Below are 19,721 nucleotides of genomic sequence, written 5' to 3' on the forward strand. Positions count from 1 at the left end.
TTTGAATATCTCAAATAAATCCACTCCAAAACTTTATTCGGAGTAACTACTGAAATACTGTAAAATTATTATCAAAAACACATGAATCTTAACCCACCGACTGTGTCTATGAAACCTCTACTGATAAACTGACACACTGCTCAGGACATGAGATTTCCTGGCTAGTTCTCCAAGTAAACAAAAAAAATAGCAAAATAATGACGACTCAAAGGAATACTCCACGAACAAAAGTGGAGCTCACCAATAGCACTGGAAGTGAGGGAAGTCCTAACCTGTAGTCTGCTCACCTGCAAAATCAGTTCCTACGTTGTACCGCAAACCAACGCAGGTTCCCAGAAGAGAACGTCAGTACCATCCATTGTACTCAGTGAGTCTCAACGACAAGAAACGGAACTTTAATAAAATATACATTACAAGCAAATATTCTAAATGCATGAAAAACATAAAGCTTCTCAGAACAATTCTAAAATAATTGCATAACAACAGTTTTTATGAATATTCTAAAAGAATTTTTTTTTCTTTTTCTTTCTTATCTAAAAAAAAATACTTCACTTTATGCTTCGGGAGTTCCAATTATCCTGACTTTATGCTTCGGGAGTTCCAATTAATTAATTTCAAAGTTTCACACCTAAACTTGGAACTTAATGTTGATACAGGGGAAAAAAGGGAATTAACTATTCAATTATTACTTATTACTATTGTAGGATAATTGACAATAGAAAATTTTATACACCTAAGTTTAAGAACTAGTGATTTGTAAAGAAACTTAGAACTTTTCATTGACTGCGTGAGTAAGCAGCAAGGCTGTTTCGTGGCTGCCTCTTTTTCGTATAAGGCTTTAAGCTTTTTGCTCTGCGCGAGTAAACAGAACTAGCGTTCTGCTTTGTTTAAAGCTTTAAGCCTTTTGTCACAACCCAAAACCACGTGACCGGCACCCAACCTGAGCGAACCAAATCATGTGTAATGACCCGACCGATCGTTTTGAGAGTAATAGCCTCGATCCCCTATTAACTGCTTTCCTCGTATCTTTTTCTGCTTATGTGACTTGTCGAGAGGTTTATTTTTTGTTTCGAAGTGTTTTGGGACACTTAGTCCTTAAACGGAAGCTTAAGCCTTAGAATTTTGACCGTAGTCAAAACAGTATGAAGATGACTCCGGAATAGAGTTTTGTCAGTTCCGTTAGCTCCGTTGGGTGATTTTGAACTTATGAGCTTGTCAAGACTGTAAATTTGAGGTATGTAGCTGATTTAGGCTTGAAATGGCGAAAGTCGAATTTTTTGGAGATTTTGACCGGTAGTGGACTTTTTGATATCGAGGTCGGATTTTAATTTCGGAAGTTGGAGTAGGTCCGTAATGTTGAATATGACTTGTGTGAAAATTTTGAGGTCAATCGGACGTGGTTTGATAGGTTTTGGCATCGGTTGTAGAAATTTGAAGTTTCAAGTTCATTAAGTTTGGATTGAAGGGTGATTCGTGTTTTTGTTGTTGTTTGACGTGTTTTGAGGGCTCGACTAAGTTCGTATGGTGTTTTAGGACTGGTAAGTATGTTTGGTTGAGGTCTCGGGAGGGCTCGGGTTGATTTCGGGTGATTAACGGATCATTTTTTGTCTTATGCAAATTGCTAAAAGTTGCTGGTTTCTGGTGTTTTTGCACCTGAGGTGGGGTGACCGCAGGTGCGTACTCGCACGTGCAAGAGGAGGATCGCAGATGCAGGCTGGATAAGTTTGGCCTGGGTCGCAGGTGCGACATGAAGACCGCAGGAGCGGAGTCACTTCTGCGGAAGCTTGAACGTAGAAGCGGAGAGGCCTGGGAGGTTTGGGATCGCAGGAGCGGAAGGGTCTCCGCAGAAGCGAGATCGCAGGTGCGATCCCTGGTCCGCAGAAGTAGAAACCCTGGCCATGAGTGGAATCTGCACTTGCGATAGTTTTTCCGCAGGTGCGGCATCGCAGGTGCGACTAGAGGTCCGCAGGTGCGAAATTTCTAGACAGAACACTTAAATGCAAGGGTTCGCGATTTTTGCTCATTTTTGACATTTTGAGCTCGGGTTTGGCTATTTCTTGAGAGCATTTTTGTGGGATTTCTTGAGGAAAGTCCCCTGTGCTTATTTTTGATCAATAATCTTGCTTCCCCATTTATGTTTTCACCTAGTTAGTTTGTATTTAAGGTGGAATTTGGGAGTTTGAGGCTAGGGATTTGAAGAGTTTGATTTTGGATTTTGAGTGGTCATTCGAGGTCGGATTTTGATAAATTTGGTATGGTCGATTTCGTGAGTGAATGGACTTTCGAATTTTGTAATTTTTGCCCGATTTCAAGATGTGGGCCCGGGTCAACTTTTTAGGACGGATTTCGAAATTTTTGTTAAAGTCTTGATTTCATTAATTAAATTAGTCTATTATAGTTGTATTTATGATATGTAATTGTTTTTGGTTAGATTTGGGCCATTCAGAGTTGGATATTCGTGGAAAAGGCATTGTTACCGATGGATTGAGCTTGGTTCGAGGTAAGTAGCTTGCCTAACCTTGTGTGGGGGGAAATCCCCTTAAGATTTGGTATTGTCGTGATATGTGAGCGCCGTGTACGTGAGGTGATGAGTGCGTACACATGCTATTTGTTGAAAAACCCGATTTATTTTACTGATTTTTCTTTAATTTGAGTTATACTGTTTAAATGAGTATTAGTCTGTTTTCATTCTTAATTGAGCTATTCCAACATGCGTAGTTATCATGTTTAGTCTAATATCGCATGTCTATGTGCTTTAACTGCTTATTTGAACTTTGTGAAGCATACCTAGTTGATTTCCTATTTTTCCTTGTTCTTTATCAGTCTTAACTGTAGAATTCTTGTTGTTAACTATGGTATTTATCGGTTGAGCTGTGTGTTTACTTTTGAGACTACGAGGTAGTTTCTCGGGAGTTCTCCCTGCATATTTACTTTTGAGACTACGAGGCGATTCCTCGGGAGTTCTCCCTGCACGTTTACTTTTGAGACTACGAGGTGGTTCCTCGAGAGTTCTCCCTGTATATTTACTTTTTAGACTACGAGGCAGTACCTCGGGAGTTCTCCTTGCACATTTACTTTTGAGACTACGAGGCGGTACCTCGGGAGTTCTCCCTATATATTTACTTTTGAGACTACGAAGCGGTATCTCGGGAGTTCTCCCTGCATATTTGTTTTGGGACTACGAGACGGTATCTCGGGAGATCCCCTGTTGTTTATCCCTGTGTGTTGCATTGTTATATCGCTGTATTTTTTTTTGTTAAATTCCAGTCTCTTATTATACTGTTATATTTTCTTGCTTTATTTATTATATACCAGTGGGCCTGACCTGACCTCGTCACTACTCTATCGAGGTTAGGCTTGGCACTTACTGGGTACCGTTGTGGTGTACTCATGCTACTCTTTTACACATATTTTTGTGTGCAGATCCAGGTGCTTCTTATCAGCCCCGCTACTAGCTGAGAGTGCTTGCTGTTGTACGAAGACTTCAAGGTACATCTGTCGCGTCCGCAGACCTCGGAGTCCCCCTCTATTCTCTCTTATGTCATTTACCTTTCGTACTTTTTTTGTTAGACTCTGGTGTATAGAGATACTAGTTTCCTTCTGTAGCTTGTGACTTATGATGTTCTGGATTTTGGGAAGACTGTGTATTTATGGAGTATTGGTTATTGTACATGCCGAGCGGTATTGTTATTTGTTATTCAGTATCTATTGCAGTTAGTTGATAAGTTTTATTTTCGTTTTGTTATTTTCATAATTTGTTAGGCTTACCTAGTCGTAGAGATTAGGTGCCGTCACGATGTTATACAGAGAGAGTTTGGGTCGTGACACCGTGTGATGCACCCAAATTATATGCATGAAAACCAATTTAACTGCGGAAGCTCCTTGGAAATCATATACATTTTCAAGTTAAATGATAACTTATTTTCCAATTCAAAATCACACATGAAGTTTTTCATGATAATAATAATGAGATTAAGTAAAATAAATATACTTTCATGTATGTCGTGTACAGCCCCGTTACTACAACATTTCACAACTATCTATGGAGCCTCTATACCAATGAATAGAACCAACAGTTGGAGTAATTTCAACAAAATAAAATATGAAAGAACATGATAGCTACCACGAAATAAAAGTGTTGCTTCATAATACCTCGGAAAGAGAGTCATCCTAGCCTGACCGCATACCACGTATGCATCATCATGAAACATGTAAAGTAAGCAGGGCCTCTAAGGGCTGAGTACACCACATCCGTACTCAATAAGTATCATAGACTCTCTCTAACTTAAGTTCTTGGGACAAATTTTATAAAAATAATGCACCAATATTTTATATAAAACGATAAAAAAAATTTATCAATTCATGACCCTTGTCATTTTAAATAACAACCAAGTGAAATATAACCCATAATATAAAATTTTAAAACATTTACTTCAATCCGAGATTTTGGATAAAATCATACAAAATCATTTTGTTTGCTTTAAATCATTAAAATCACTTTCGGCTCCTTAGGCCTAAACATAAGAAAATCATTCTTACCTTTCATTGGGAGTACTATATCATCACCGACATAAGAAGGTCAACTAGGTTATGTACCTAGCAGCAGGTATCATATACCCTACTTGCTCAGGTCATCTCATCGTAGTGCCGTACGAATCGACTCAGCCATGCCAATAATAACACAAAATAGTACTCTCTCGAGGGAGAGCACTCTGCCGTAGTCTATACCATAAAGTGGCCATCTACGCCTACACCGACACGTGTAGTTTCATGACAACGAACACAATATATCCGAAGTCAATCTCGGTGAATACAAGTAACTCCCAAAATATTTGATACTTCAAAAATAGATTCATAGCATTTATAGAAAATCTAAATCTTTTGAACAAAAATTAAATAAACAGCCTTTTACATGCTAAAGCCTTTAGCAATTTCACATCAATCTTTAAAAGATACCACAGGTGCTATTCTGTTCGTCAATTTCTAAGAGAAATACTTTCCATGAAAACTTATCTTTAGCACTCAAATATGTATACTCTTGTCCATACGTAAGTTTTGATAAAAACTTATAACATTTACCTTGAGTATCATTTTGCCAACAAGATTTTTAAAAAAAAAATTATAAAACGGCATGACACTACATATGCAACGCAATATTCTAGTATATGGAGACATTCGTACTTGTTTGTCCCCACAAGCACGAAAGCACATTTGCAAATAACTTAAGTATTAACTCAAAACATGCTTTTAGAGAAAGTCCCTCAAGTAGACTAAGTTTTAATCAACTTACCTCATTTTCGCTTTATTAATATTCACAAGCCTTCAATCCTCCTCCATCATCCCAATATTGATTAAAATATTCAACATCACCAACAAGTCGATATCTACAATTAGATATCCTAATTACATCAAAATATGACCAAAGATATTTATCAATATCCATATATGGCTCATAAGTTGGCTACAAGCCTCCAACAACTCAGATCGCTAAATAGATTTACATGCTAGGCTGTTCAATTTCATTCTTATATTTTAATACACATTCGAAGTCATTAATGATACTACATCAATTGTCCAATGCCACCAAGTTACTATTCATCGTCTTCTATAATCAACACTTGCAAAATATATAATTCAGGTGATTACTTAGTTGATCACTTCCATCTTTTGCTAACAAATAATACCATAGGTTTATTGTATTCATAAATTTTATCGCCAAGATTATCATTCATTTTCTCTTATTTTCTCAAAAATACTACTCATGCCATGAACTAGAGTTTTATAATCTAACTTTTCAACCATTAAAACTTGTAACAAATACTTCAAATACTTCTAACTATTCATAATAAACGAGTTTGAAGCATTGAAACTACCTCTAGTAGCTCAATCTTGAAAAATCACAACTTTGGTTATTTTAGTGTTCTTGAGGATTTGATGATGAAATCTAGCATTTGGATACAAGAATAATGTTAGAACTCATGTATATTGAGAAAGAATCAACCCAAAATATAATTAACAACTTACCTTAGTTGATTGGACTTGATTTGAGCTCAAAATCATCCCTTCACCTCAAGAACCCTAACCCCCAAATACTCAAAATACTCTCATCCCCTGATGTGTGGCTATAATTCCATAGTTTCGTACATTATGTGTCTTGCATTTTACATGCTTTAATGATAAATTACACTTTATTTGTGCATAATGGAGTCTATTTTATATGTAGGTGAATTGGAGATGAAAGTAGAGTAAAAGAAATACTTAAACGTTGAAAGTGTACTCGAGAACAGTGAAAAAGAGAGACCAGGCTTTAGCCTGGCGAGGCCAGCCAAATTCCAGGCGTTAGGCTGGCGAAGCCAGGCCTAACGCCAGGTCCAATCCGAGTTTTGAAGACTTAATTCGTTCCGGGTTTGACTAGGACCCGGCCCACACGTTTAGGGTTTCTTCTACACATATAAATAGACCTAAAATACTACTTGGAAGGGGGGGTTATTTCAGCAGCCAAAAGGTTTTTCAGCAGCCACGTTTTTGGGCAGCTAGAGGCAAGAAGAGCTGGTGGAATCACCTCTTGGGAGTTAGAATCATCTATTTCTATATCTTTTCATCTATACTCTGTATTTTAATTATGCAAAATATTTGGTATATTGTTACCATGAGTATGAGTAGTTAACTTCCTAATCTAGGGTTTTGATGGAACCTATTGAAGGATGATTTTCTTGTTACGTTAATATAGATTTGTCATAGTATTTTCTCTATTTGTTCAACTATATTATTCTTGTGGTTGATTGAAGGACCCTCAATTAGATGTGCCTATTTAGTATATATTACTCGGGAGAGAGAGTAAATATTTAGGTAGTTGTTGAACAATATCACTCCTAAACGTATATGAGGGATCAATACGGAGGTTTAAATGTGGGTTTAGGGATAACGAAACCTTGATGCGATCTGAGTGAGCTGTACTTAATGCCAGCTAGCGTAATTCGGGAGAATATGCCTAGTAAATTGTGATAATTACTCGGGAGAGAGTTACGACAGTTAGAGTGCTCATAGTCGATAGAGAAGACTTAGGCAAATTTATAGGAAACGTAGCATAAAGGATTCCGATAATAGGGGAAATCACAACTCTAGACCTCCTTAGTCTTGTATAGAATTTCATCCATGTTAGTTGATAATTTTACTGCTTTATAATATTTTATAGTTAATTAGTAGAAATAAAAATCAAATCTTTATAACTAAAAAATTATTTGAATTTGTGTTTCTTTGCAATATTGAACAACTATAGCTAAGCCTTAGTTCTCTGTGGGATTCGACTCCGAACTTATAAACCGGATTATATTTGCAACGACCGCTTAGTCCTTTTTATAAGGCATAGTTGGGCGTGATCAAATTTTGGCGCCGTTGCCGGGGAACTAACGGTTTAGTTGTATGTGTTTATATTGCAAAGAAATATATTTCTAGGTTGATAAAGAAACACTTATAGTTGTAGGTGTACATATTGCTAGGTTGCAAGTTTGAACTTTTATTTTGTTTTCTTGTATTTGATTTTTTTATTTTTGTTTTACTTGTTAATTTTAGAAACATGGCATCTTGGAATTATGACAGTTTTGATGTTGATAATTCTACTATTGATCCTCCTTATGAATATTGTGGAGGAAATCACCCACGGCAAAATTATCAAAATATTCCTGAGAGCGAGTTAAGTGCACCAACTCAATCTTATGTGTGGAATGTGTGTGATATGTGTGGTGGTCAAGATGGTCACTTTCATGGTTGTGTTTATATGTCTTATCCTCCCCAACCCCTTACTTTGATGGTTCTACATTTTCATGTGAAGTGAATAAGAACAAAGAATCTTGGGAAGCTGACCTGAAGGAGATCAAAGATATGTTAAAGGTCCTCATGGAACAATATGATGAGAAATTACTGCAGATACAAAGGCAAGAGGCAACTATTCACAACTTGGAGGTTCAAGCTAATAAACTAATTGAACCTTGTAAAGTGCAACAAGCTTACATTGTGGATAATAGCCAAGAAGAGCATGAATGGGCTGCAGAAATTGCCATTATAATGGAGGAGTTGAGAGTAGAATTTGACCAAACCAACCAACTAGAATTTGATGATGCCGATGTTGTAGAAGAGATACTAGAGTCAAGCAAGGACATTGATGATACATATTTAGTTGACTCTAGTGTCATTAGTTTTGAGGACGTAGACAGTCCCAATGTTCATGTAGTTGAACGTATTGGTCCACACTCCAAGCATTTTTCCACATTGTGTTTAGATGATGATATAGAAATAGAGTCATCCGAGCCACTTGAGGAGTCAAGGAATGAGGAACAAGGCGCCTACATTCTGAAATGCTTCTTGCCAGAAAGTCGGGAATACACATCTCATCTAAAGGCCAAGAAGTGCAGAATACTACATTATTTTATGGGGCCAGTCAGATTCATTCCACCACCCCAGGAGCATGATCATAGAGCAGAATCAAAACTTGGGATTTAATTCATAAGTTCAAAGTGGAGGCAGAAAGTGATTCGTGTCGTGCCGCGACGTTAAATTAAGCGCTTGTTGGGAGGAAACCCAGCTTTACTGCTTTATTTTATTTTTTATTTTTTATTTTTACAGTGTCGATTTTTGCTTTTCTAGGAGCATGGAAAGCAAAGCTATTGGAAGGATGCAATAGCAAACCAGATGGTTGGAACTAAGTATGAGATACCCGCATAAAGGACCAAGCCTGGGAGAAGTCTGAGTACCCCATGAGTTGCTAGTACTTCGGCCTTTGGAGTCTCTTTTACCCTCTTATTAGTTATGGTGTGCATTGGGGATAATGCACAATTTTAAGTGTGGGGTGAGGAGATTATCTAGGTGACTTTCTATGTTATTTTAATTATGTTAGTTTAATTGAATATTTTTTTAGAGAACAGAAATAGAAAAGATTGGACTTTTCCTGACGATGGATCTATTAGACAATTTTCTTGAGGGATTTAAGTCAAAAGAAAAAAGACGAAAAGATTTTCTTTTGTTAGGTAGTGTAGCAATTCCCCCTTAGTTTTTCTTTGTACCGCGGTTCTTTTTCAAGGGTTTTGTTTGAACCAGGTGTAGTTAGTTTTATTTGTTTTTAGGAATAGGAACCATTGTGCCATGAATTGAATTGAAACAATATCTCTTAGCTTTGTTATGCCTTGAGAATAGTTAGTACTATGGTTGTGACGCTTAGGCTAGGTAATGTTATTGACATCCATGTTAGAGTAAGTAAGTGAATTGTGAATAATGCATGGTATTTGTGAGTCGAATCTTGAGGCGAGGATGTCACACTTGTGTGCTTAAACTATTTTACAAAATTCGTGGTGTAATGAGTTAGAAGAATTGCTTAAAAAGGCCGTATCTATAAGTGTAGTTTGATTGCTCGAGGACGAGCAATGTTTAAGTGTGGGGTATTGATGTGTGGCTATAATTTTATAGTTTCGTACATTATGTGCCTTGTATTTTACATGCTTTAATGATAAATTACACTTTATTTGTGCATAATGGAGTCTATTTTATGTGTAGGTGAATTGGAGATGAAAGTAGAGTAAAAGGGATACTTAAATGTTGAGAGTGAGCTCGAGAACAGTGAAAAGGAGAGACCAGGCTTTAGCCTGGCGAGGCCAGCCTAAGGCCAGGCTGGACCAGGCTTTAGCCGGGCAAGGCCAGCCTAAGGCCAGGCTGAACCAGGCTTTAGCCTGGCGAGGCCAGCCAAATTCCAGGCGTTAGGCTGGCGACGCCAGGTCCAATCCGAGTTTTGAAGACTTAATTCGTTCCGGGTTTGACTAGGACCCGGCCCACATGTTTAGAGTTTCTTCTACACATATAAATAGACCTAAAACACTACTTGGAAGGGGGGTTGTTTCAGCAGCCAAAAGGTTTTTCAACAGCCACGTTTTTGGGCAGCTAGAGGCAAGGAGAGCTGGTGGAATCACCTCTTGGGAGTTAGAATCATCTATTTCTATATCTTTTCATCTTTACTCTGTATTTTAATTATGCAAAATATTTAGTATATTGTTACTATGAGTATGAGTAGCTAACTTCCTAATCTAGGGTTTTGATGGAACCGATTGAAGGATGATTTTCTTGTTACGTTAATATAGATTTATCGTAGTATTTTCTCTATTTGTTCAACTATATTATTCTTGTGGTTGATTGAAGGGACCTCAATTAGTTGTGCCTATATAGTATGTATTACTTGGGAGAGAGTACATATTTGGGTAGTTGTTGAACAACATCACTCCTAAACGTATATGAGGGATCAATACGGAAGTTTAAAGGTGGGTTTAGGGATAACGAAATCTTGATGCGATCTGAGTGAGCTGTACTTAATGCCAGCTAGCGTAATTCGGGAGAATATGCCTAGTAAATTGTGGTAATTACTCGGGAGAGAGTTACGACAGTTAGAGTGCTCATGGTCGATAGAGAAGACTTAGGCAAATTTATAGGAAACGTAGCGGAAAGGATTCCGACAATAGGGAAAATCACAACTCTAGACCTCCTTAGTCTTGTATAGAATTTCATCCATGTTAGTTGATAATTTTACTGCTTTATAATATTTTATAGTTAATTAGTAGAAATAAAAATCAAATCTTTATAACTAGAAAATTATTTGAACTTGTGTTTCTTTGCAATATTGAACAACTGTAGCTAAGCCTTAGTTCTCTGTGAGATTCGACTCCGGACTTATAAACCGGATTATATTTACAACGACCGCTTAGTCCTTTTTATAAGGCATAGTTGGGCATGATCATCCCCCGACCTTGTATTTATAGGCCCAAATTTTTGGGTTTCGGATGCGGCCTCGGATTCTTCGTATCCCCAGTTCACTCCTCTTCGAAGCTCGGATGCGGACCTGGATGCTATGGCAGCACTTCACTGCCAGTCTTTCTTTCGGACGCGGCCCCGGATGTTTCGCATCTGCAGACTCCTCTGCTAGCCTTTGGTAATTTGGTCATAACCTCCTGTAAGAATGTCCAAATGACAAACGGTTTGAAGCGTTAGAAACTAGACTCGAAGATATTTCATTTGATAGGTTGTCCATTACATAACTCCTTATATATATGTATATATGCTAGTCGAAAGTTTGGTCTTGTGCGTACTTATTTGGAACTTTAGTCTATCATGCAATTTTCAACTTGACTTGGACTTAGGGCTATTCTTAGACCCCACATCACTTATAATATGCCTCGTACACTATTACCATATCTATTTGATTTTCATCATATTAATAGTTCTCGTCTGCACATAAAAAAAATATAATTAGCGCACATCAACTTTATTAATAGCGCTTAAGTATTTCGAAATTTTCCGGGGTGCTATACCTTTTGCCTTCCAACAGCCCACTTTATGAGATCCTATAAGAATATTAAGGAGGAGTCATACTGCTTACTTAGTCGTAACAGTCTTAAATCAATATGTGACATATAAGTCATACTTTGTAAAAGGATGAGATGTTCACACACATCTAAACATGAATAATAAAGTAAATGATGAGCTCACAGTACAAAGACATGAGTAAATATTTTAGAAAGAGTGTCATCATTTCTTTTAGTCTTCTCATACAATTGTTTTTCTTTTTTTGAAGAAACCTAACAAGAATTCTCAAAAGGACAAGAAAACTTATTAAAGGATAACATATTATTAATGCTAACCTTTTTATTGTTTGAATTTATCTCCATGTAGTTATAATTATTGTAGTATAGATTAGCAAGCTAAAGTCAAGTCGTATCGAAATAATCAAAAGTTAACATAATATTATATTGGGAAGAAAAATATTTTTTGGATTAGAATAAACAAAAATATGTCTAGTTATTCTTTTTAAAGTAGGGTATTTACCTTACTATTTTGTGCTATTTAAACTACTGTAAATAACATATATTAAAGGATATAATCTTTCACTTAAATTACTACAGATGAGTTATTCTGTGTAAAAATAAGGATTTTATTAGTGGAAGACGCTCATGCAAGACCTTGAGCTAGATTGCAAGACCTTTAGGCTGATGATAACTTTGCACGTGAGTATAGACAATTTTAAATATGCTTATAAAACCATCAAAGATTTTGAGAAAATTGGCGTGACACCCACCACATGCATTTACGATGCCATATTTTCATAATAAAAATCATGCTAAAAAGGTGTTAAAAGAAATGGAAGATGCTAATTTGAAGCCAAATTCCCGCACTCTGCTTGCTTACATGCTATTGCACGAATGGATATCATTTATATGATATTTGTCAAAAAATAATTATCTGGAAGACACTGAAATGGTAGATGTTGAGTTTGTGTATTGGAAGTTTTAAATATATATGTATTCTTGGAACAATCTAAAAAGACTAAAAAGAAGCATCGTTTCCGCAGGTAATCTGTCGGCTTATGCGTTATTTGAGCAAATCAACAAGGGCTAATCAATAAAGTTGGTATTCTAAAATTTAAATTTTAATAAGAGGCCATAAACTCTTAATAGAATTTTCTTGTTGTTTAAGGTACAATGTTCTAACAAAATATAAAACCATTAACTTCACGTAATAATATTGTCATTTATATTGGTAAGGTTTAATTCGAAATAATAAGATGTTAGCCACATACTTGTAATATATTACCTTGAATATTGATATTGAAAACTTTGTTTAGTAATATGAAAATTTGAATAGTTTAATTCAAAGTTCTAAAAAAAATTACTGTTAAGTATTAAGCATTCTTCTTTCTTTCTGTTTGTATAGAAAGTTCGTACTTTTTTTTTTACATATTTCAATATTTTCTAAGCAATAATAAAATCTACTGTTAAAACTTTTTGGTGCCTCAAAAATCTGGAAGCCTAAAGCAAAGGCTTTAATAGTCTCGTCCTAGAGCCACCCCTGACCAAATGTCCAAATGTCATAGCCCTTACATTATATCAAAGATTGCTTAGAGAGGAACGTTAGGCCGAAAGAAACGCAATTTCTAGACTTATTGAATACTACCAAAAGGATGAATTGCCTACATTATTAGACTTCTTAAGAATTTCAAAGGCAATGATTATTGGATTGATGTCATATCAATAATAGTTTATTATTTATATTTTAATTAGATTAACATTTTATGCTTTCCAATAACATTCTTTTTTTATTTATAATATTACATAAATACTAAATTATACCCCTTCTTAGCTGGTTTAGTAATGCTCAAAGTCGTTACCTCTTGGGTCAGTTTGACTAATTGTTGTTTAAACTTTTAAATTGGCTGTTCACATTTATGCTAAAGTAGTAACAATAATAGTTAACATAGAGGTGGATTCTTCTCTCTGCTTCAAATAAATATTTTCACCATAAAAGATAAAGGAAAGTCATATAGCAGTATTTGGTTTGAGTGTGAGAAGGATGATTAGTTTTGTTTGCTGTCGGCACTAGAGTTCCATTCGCTGCATTTCTGCTCGTCGTTTTGTCAAGCGAAGAATCAATTACTGATATCATAGTTTAATTTCTTTATTATACTCTAATATCATTTGATACAGCTTGATAAAAAATTAGGCTATAATACCAGTTGATAATAATTGTAAACATCTAAAGTTTTATTGTACCTGCGTTTTACACCGTTTTAATGTTTAGATATTTATTTTAGTTATATATTTAATATTTTGACTTTTTCATTTTAAATTATCCTACTTGAGAGGATTCGTTGCATTTTTGCACCCCTAAGTTATGCCCCATTTTGTGATTTATCCTCATTCGTTTTATGATTTGCATCCTAACCTCTTTATTGTTTTTTTTTGCAAAATAATAAAATCACACTTTTAAAAAGATGAAATAGGAAATACAAATAAAAAAAGAAATAGCATAAAATTTAAAAATAATTTTAAAAAATACATTGGTCACTTTTTCCAAAACATTAACACTTAACAACAAATCTCAATCATCAACAAAACTTCTAAAAACTCATCACGAATTCATTAATCACATATCAAATAAAAACTTAAATAATAATAATAATAATAATAATAATAAATATTATACAAATCACATTGCTCAATGTTAAATGTTAGCATAAACACAAAATTATGTAATGGTGAACGGAATCTTCAGTGTAAAAAGCTGGCCATATTAACTCTATGAAAAACATTAATGGTGCTAATTGATGGTGATTATAATTTTATTAGAGATTAAAGTTTATACTTAAAAGTTTTTATCAATACACACTAAAAAGTTTTAGTATTTTCAATTCCACTAAAATTTATGATATAAAAGTTTAAAGCATATGCTTCATTAGTGTTAACCACATTATAATACATGCACCAAAGTTCTTCTAAAAATTTAAAAAATGAGAATGAGTATTAGGAAAGTTTTCTCCTTCACTGCCAAAGGATGTGGTGCAACAGATGGGGCTGTCCTTCCCTTAACCAGAGGTCTCGGGTTCGAGCCCTGAGTATTGAAAAATCCTTCGTATGGAGTGCTTTTCACACCCCGAACTCGGGGAGCGCGACCGACGCTCAACCGAGTGAACCCGGTCAAGCAAGCATGTTAGATACTTTCTACCCAAACTCACTTATGAATACAGATAATATATATTTTTGTTAATTATACGATAAGGAGACCATGTATACAATACCAATCATTACCATTAGTTACTTCATTTTAAAGTCTCAAATTACACATACGTTTTTCATGGTCTGAAGTGGAACAAGTAATTCAAACACAACATAACATTGTTTGACTTCTCCAGAACCAATATATAACCCACACTGTATTTACGGAGCCTCTAATAGATACAAAAGAATACTATGATAGTGCTGGCAACAAGGCTCCAGCTATACCCCAAACACATTATACAAGGAACAAAAGATACATGACCCCGAAATGAAGTGGGGCTCACCAAGTCAGCTGGGAAGAGGATATACCGCTATCACTGATCAATGTCTCTTGCTGTGGAACCACCTGCATCCATTAAAGATGCAGCGCTCCCGGCAAAAGGGACGTTAGTACATGTCGAATAGTACTAGTATGAAAACCAAAACATCTATTCAAGAACTTGAAAATACAACATAAATATGATGAATCATGGTAACAATCATAGGGATTAGATAGCCATAAGAGTCAAACAGATTTGTTAAGAACTTCCAATAACATTTATAAATTTTCAGTCGGGAATTCTCTACAACTACCGTTACACATAGCGGCTTTGTCGCCTCACCCCAATATATGCGGGTGGAGGTGCAATCACAATACAAAAAACTCTACACAAAGCGGCCCCGCCGCCTCACCCCAATATATGTGGGTGAAAGTGTATTCCATACTACCAAAACTCTACACAAAACGGCCTTATTGTCTCACCCCAATGTATGCGGATGGAGGTGTATTCCATAATACCAAAACTCTACACAAAGTGCCTTGCCGCCTCACCCCAGTGTATGCGGGTGGAGGTGTAATTCCAATCACAATCTCTACACAATTTAGCATCATAATTTTCATTTGAAACACGACTTGAAGTTATAACATTTAGATATGCAATCCATACTTTGAACATGTTCTCACAATAGTAACACAACACAACAATAACATTTGGAACACGTACGGAACATATCTCTCTCTTGTCACAAAGCTTATTCGAAATAATCAATTCGTGGTGAACAACTTGAAACTTACAAGAATAATGTGGGGTTCAACTATAAGAGAAAAGTTTAGCTAACAAACCTCGCCTCAAGCCTTTCAGTTTACTACAACGTTCCGAAAATTCTAGCCACTTCGATCTATTTAGAGATATAGCAAAATTGAACACAAATTAGAAAAAAGTTCATAATTTCAGCTCATTTGAGCATTTTATCAAATACTAGGTGTGCAAATTTGGCTACAAGGTTCTTCTACAAGATTTCTTTCATTCCACAACCCAATCTTTACTTATTTGAGCTCAACAATCTTTCCATAAACCTTATTGGTACAAGCATGTATAATTAATACTCTTACACCAAAGAGTCATACTCTCAATCACCTATCTTTTTACCCCAAACTCGAAATTGAAGAATTGGGGGAAGAAATTCTTACCTTCTGCCCTAGTAAGATCCTTGTGAAATCTTCAAGTCTTGAACAAGAATTGATGAACAAATGGTTAGGCATTCTCTTTCTCTCTCTATGATACTCTCACCTCTCTCTAAAATTATCAGATGAAACCCTTAAAAATAACCCCCAAAGGCTATTTATTAAAATGGGGTCGGGTTATAAAAATCTAAAAAATGAAGCTTCGAAACACATTCTGCGGTCGCATAGTAACCGCAAAATGGATATACGGTCCGCATAATGGGTCACAAAAAGGCCCTCCGGAACTGGGCAACACTACTTCAGTCTGCGGTCCGCATAACTGGTCTGCGATCGCATAATGCACCACATAACTGGTCTGCGGTCGCATAATGCGCCGCAGACCTTCCTCTAAACTTGTTCCGAATTGCTTCAATCTGCAGCCATTTTGCGGCCACATAGTGGGCCGCAAAAATATTTTTTTCTGCCCAAAATATTCCTTTACTCCCCAGCATATTGTTCAACCCAAAATGTCCGAGCAGTGACTTGCAAGCTCGCCGCGAATAATTTCTACAATCCTCAAATGCGTAAGCCTACTTTGGCACTACAAAACCTTAAATTCCTTTGCGGAATTTTACAGGGCCTTACAGATTCCCTCGAATGGAGCCCTACATGGCACGAATCCGAATATAGTCGGGCTCCAATGTGAGTACAGGACCCCGTGTGAGAAACCCAAAAAAATATTTTCTCCTTCAAAATTCTCATGAATGAAACGAGTTATGTTCTTAGAGCTTGTTTGGCCAAGCTACCAAAATCTACTTATTTTGAAAAGTATTTTTGTTCAAAAGTGCTTTTAAAAATTAATACTTTTAGAGATAAGTGGTTTGTGTTTGGCTAATTCGTTTGAAAAGTACTTTTTACGATATTTGATAAGCAAATTGTGTTTGGCCAATCTTTATAATAAATACTTTTGAGTGTCAAATTACGATAAAGGCAGTAAATATTTACTCTACAATTAGCATTATTCTAAAAAGAGAAATTTTAAATATTTATCACAGAAGAACTTAAATTTTATTTTTTAATTTTATGTAATTAAAGTATAAAACATAAAGTAATACATTATGGATTTATCAATATAAAATTAAGTATATAAAAGCAATAATATTTATAGAAACATATGTACTAGCAAGTTACATATATAAAAAACACTATCAATTATTGAGAATACAACAAACTAGATAGTGTTGTATTATGTCAACTATTTATATGCATGTACGCCTAAAAGAAAATATAAATAAAATTACAATTTGAAGATCATATAATATTGATATACTACAAAAGAAAAAAAGAAATCATACATAATGAAAAAGTAGTTGAATTTGGTGATTAGCCTTGTTATTTTAAAGAGTAACATGGGACGAAGAAAAGAAGAAGCGACGGAAGAAAAAAAAAAGAGATCTATTTATAGTAAAAATTATTCCAAATAGGAATAAGAGAAGAGGAATAAAAAGATGGTAAAAATAAAAAGAGAAAGCTAAAAGGGGTTAAATTAATAAGGAATAATTTAGGAAATATAATTTGATGTTAAGGATATTTTTGTCATGAAAAAATAATTTTATGCTGCTTCTTAGAAAAAGCCAAAATTTGTAGATTCTTTTCAAAAGCATAAATTGCTTCGGTTATTGCTTAAAAGTAATTTTCTGATTAAAAAAAAAAATACTTTTGAGCTCTCGTAAGCTTGGCCAAACAGTCTCTTAATCACATTTATCTATACTAGTCCCACGTTACGTGCGTTGCGCGTGTACCCTATGTCGATGGGTAATAAATTTTAAAAAATTACATAAAAATTATCTATTGAGTTATAAAATAAAAGTAAAAATTATTAAGAATTATCTACTAAGTTATAAAAAGTAATTTAAATTCATTGAAATAATGGATATTGATTCTACTTAGCAAACTCAATAACGGAAACAATATTATTCCACATAAGTCCTCATAGCCTCAACTCAAATTATTTAGTAATTTATTTTTTGTCAGAATATTTTATTTTTTTAAGAGAATGATTTGAAGTCCGAAATGGATATATATACTAATTATCTCTATAGTGTGTTTGTTTAAGTGGGATTTATATTTAGAAATTTCTTTTAGTATTAGTTAAATTCAAACCCTAAACATTTTTTTCCTATAAGTTTTGGACTTTGAAGCCCGTCTTTGTAGTTTTGTAACCACGTATCATATTAGTAGACTCTATCATTCCGTATAATTGTAAATTATTATATATATTTATCAAAAATTAAATCAAAACGTACAATAGCTAATTTTGCAAATAAATCTCTATTTTTTCCTTATAAATATGGTTCTCGCAAAGAAGTATTTATTTGAACATATAATATGTAAAAACATGTAATAAAACCTTAACAATATAAATGAGAAATAAAATTTGAAGAAAAAAAAAACTTGCCTTTAAAATCCTGTCCTAATCGACTCTAAGTCTCAATCACACGCTCCACATGAATCTTCCTTCATATGCACAATAATATTAAAGACTCGATCAAGAATGAATTACATAAATTCATTAAATATATATTGTTTGAAAAAAGTGAGAAGTCAAATAACTTTACAAAAATAACAAATATTGATAATGAAATAAGTGAAAAAAGAACAGCAGTATCCATAGAATATTAGATAAGGGAAAAAGTAGAAAAGAGTTAAGCTTGTTTTGCACCTTGAACTCATGTCGATGGGGAACTAAAAATAGGATGAAATATTCCAACGAAGTCAAACCTAAAGAAGCCTAAACCTAAAAGAAAGTAACCCGTTCGTTAAGACTAAAGAATGCTAATCCTAAATAAATAAAGCCTAAAGAATCCTAAACTTAAATAAAGCCATCTCCAATAAACGGTAATACACGACAGTTTTGGTTTTATCCCCAAAAATAAAATAAAAAATTAGTAGTTATTACAATTATAATTATATCCAACATAAAATATATTTACGAATGATAAAAAAAGTGAACGACATTTCGATAGGAATTTCGTGTTTTTAATATAATATATATTTACTTCTATTGAAGTTTAATAATCACAAAGAGTTGTTTTTAAAAGTCGTAATTCAACTTTATTTGCTACATCTTTTGCTAAGAAAATTCGTTATGAATTCTTTAGTTTTTAAATTCGTAGGCTCGTGATATTTTAAAATTCTGTCTAGAACCATAGATTTGTTTTACCTTCACCTGTTATCTGCTAAATATACTAGTGAGAGTGAAGCTTAAAAAAGGGGACAAAGATCAATTTTAGCGTGAGCTCGAAACTATTTAAATTTAATAGCCGTAAAAGTGTATAATTTTTTTATATATAACATACAAAAATATATATATATATATATATATATATACAAAAAAAATATATATTTATTTGATTATTATTTTCAGAGCATATATACAATGTCATTTTCCCCTATAATACTCTCCTTTTGTCCTTTTCCCTAAATGCGATTCCATCCATAAATTTCCATTCTGTCACTACATTTGATTTTTTCCATGTTCTTAAATAAATTCAATTTCGTAACCTCAATAACTTCATTCTAATTATGTCACTTCTAAAACAAGAAAAGAATAGAAAAAATATGTTATTATGAACTATATCAAGACAACCACATAAACACAAAATACAAAATGATTAACAAAAAAAAGATATAACTAAATTGTTGCAAAAGGA

The sequence above is a fragment of the Nicotiana tabacum genome, chromosome 18, assembly GCF_000715075.1.
Source record: "Nicotiana tabacum cultivar K326 chromosome 18, ASM71507v2, whole genome shotgun sequence".
In the NCBI taxonomy this organism is placed as follows: domain Eukaryota; kingdom Viridiplantae; phylum Streptophyta; class Magnoliopsida; order Solanales; family Solanaceae; genus Nicotiana; species Nicotiana tabacum.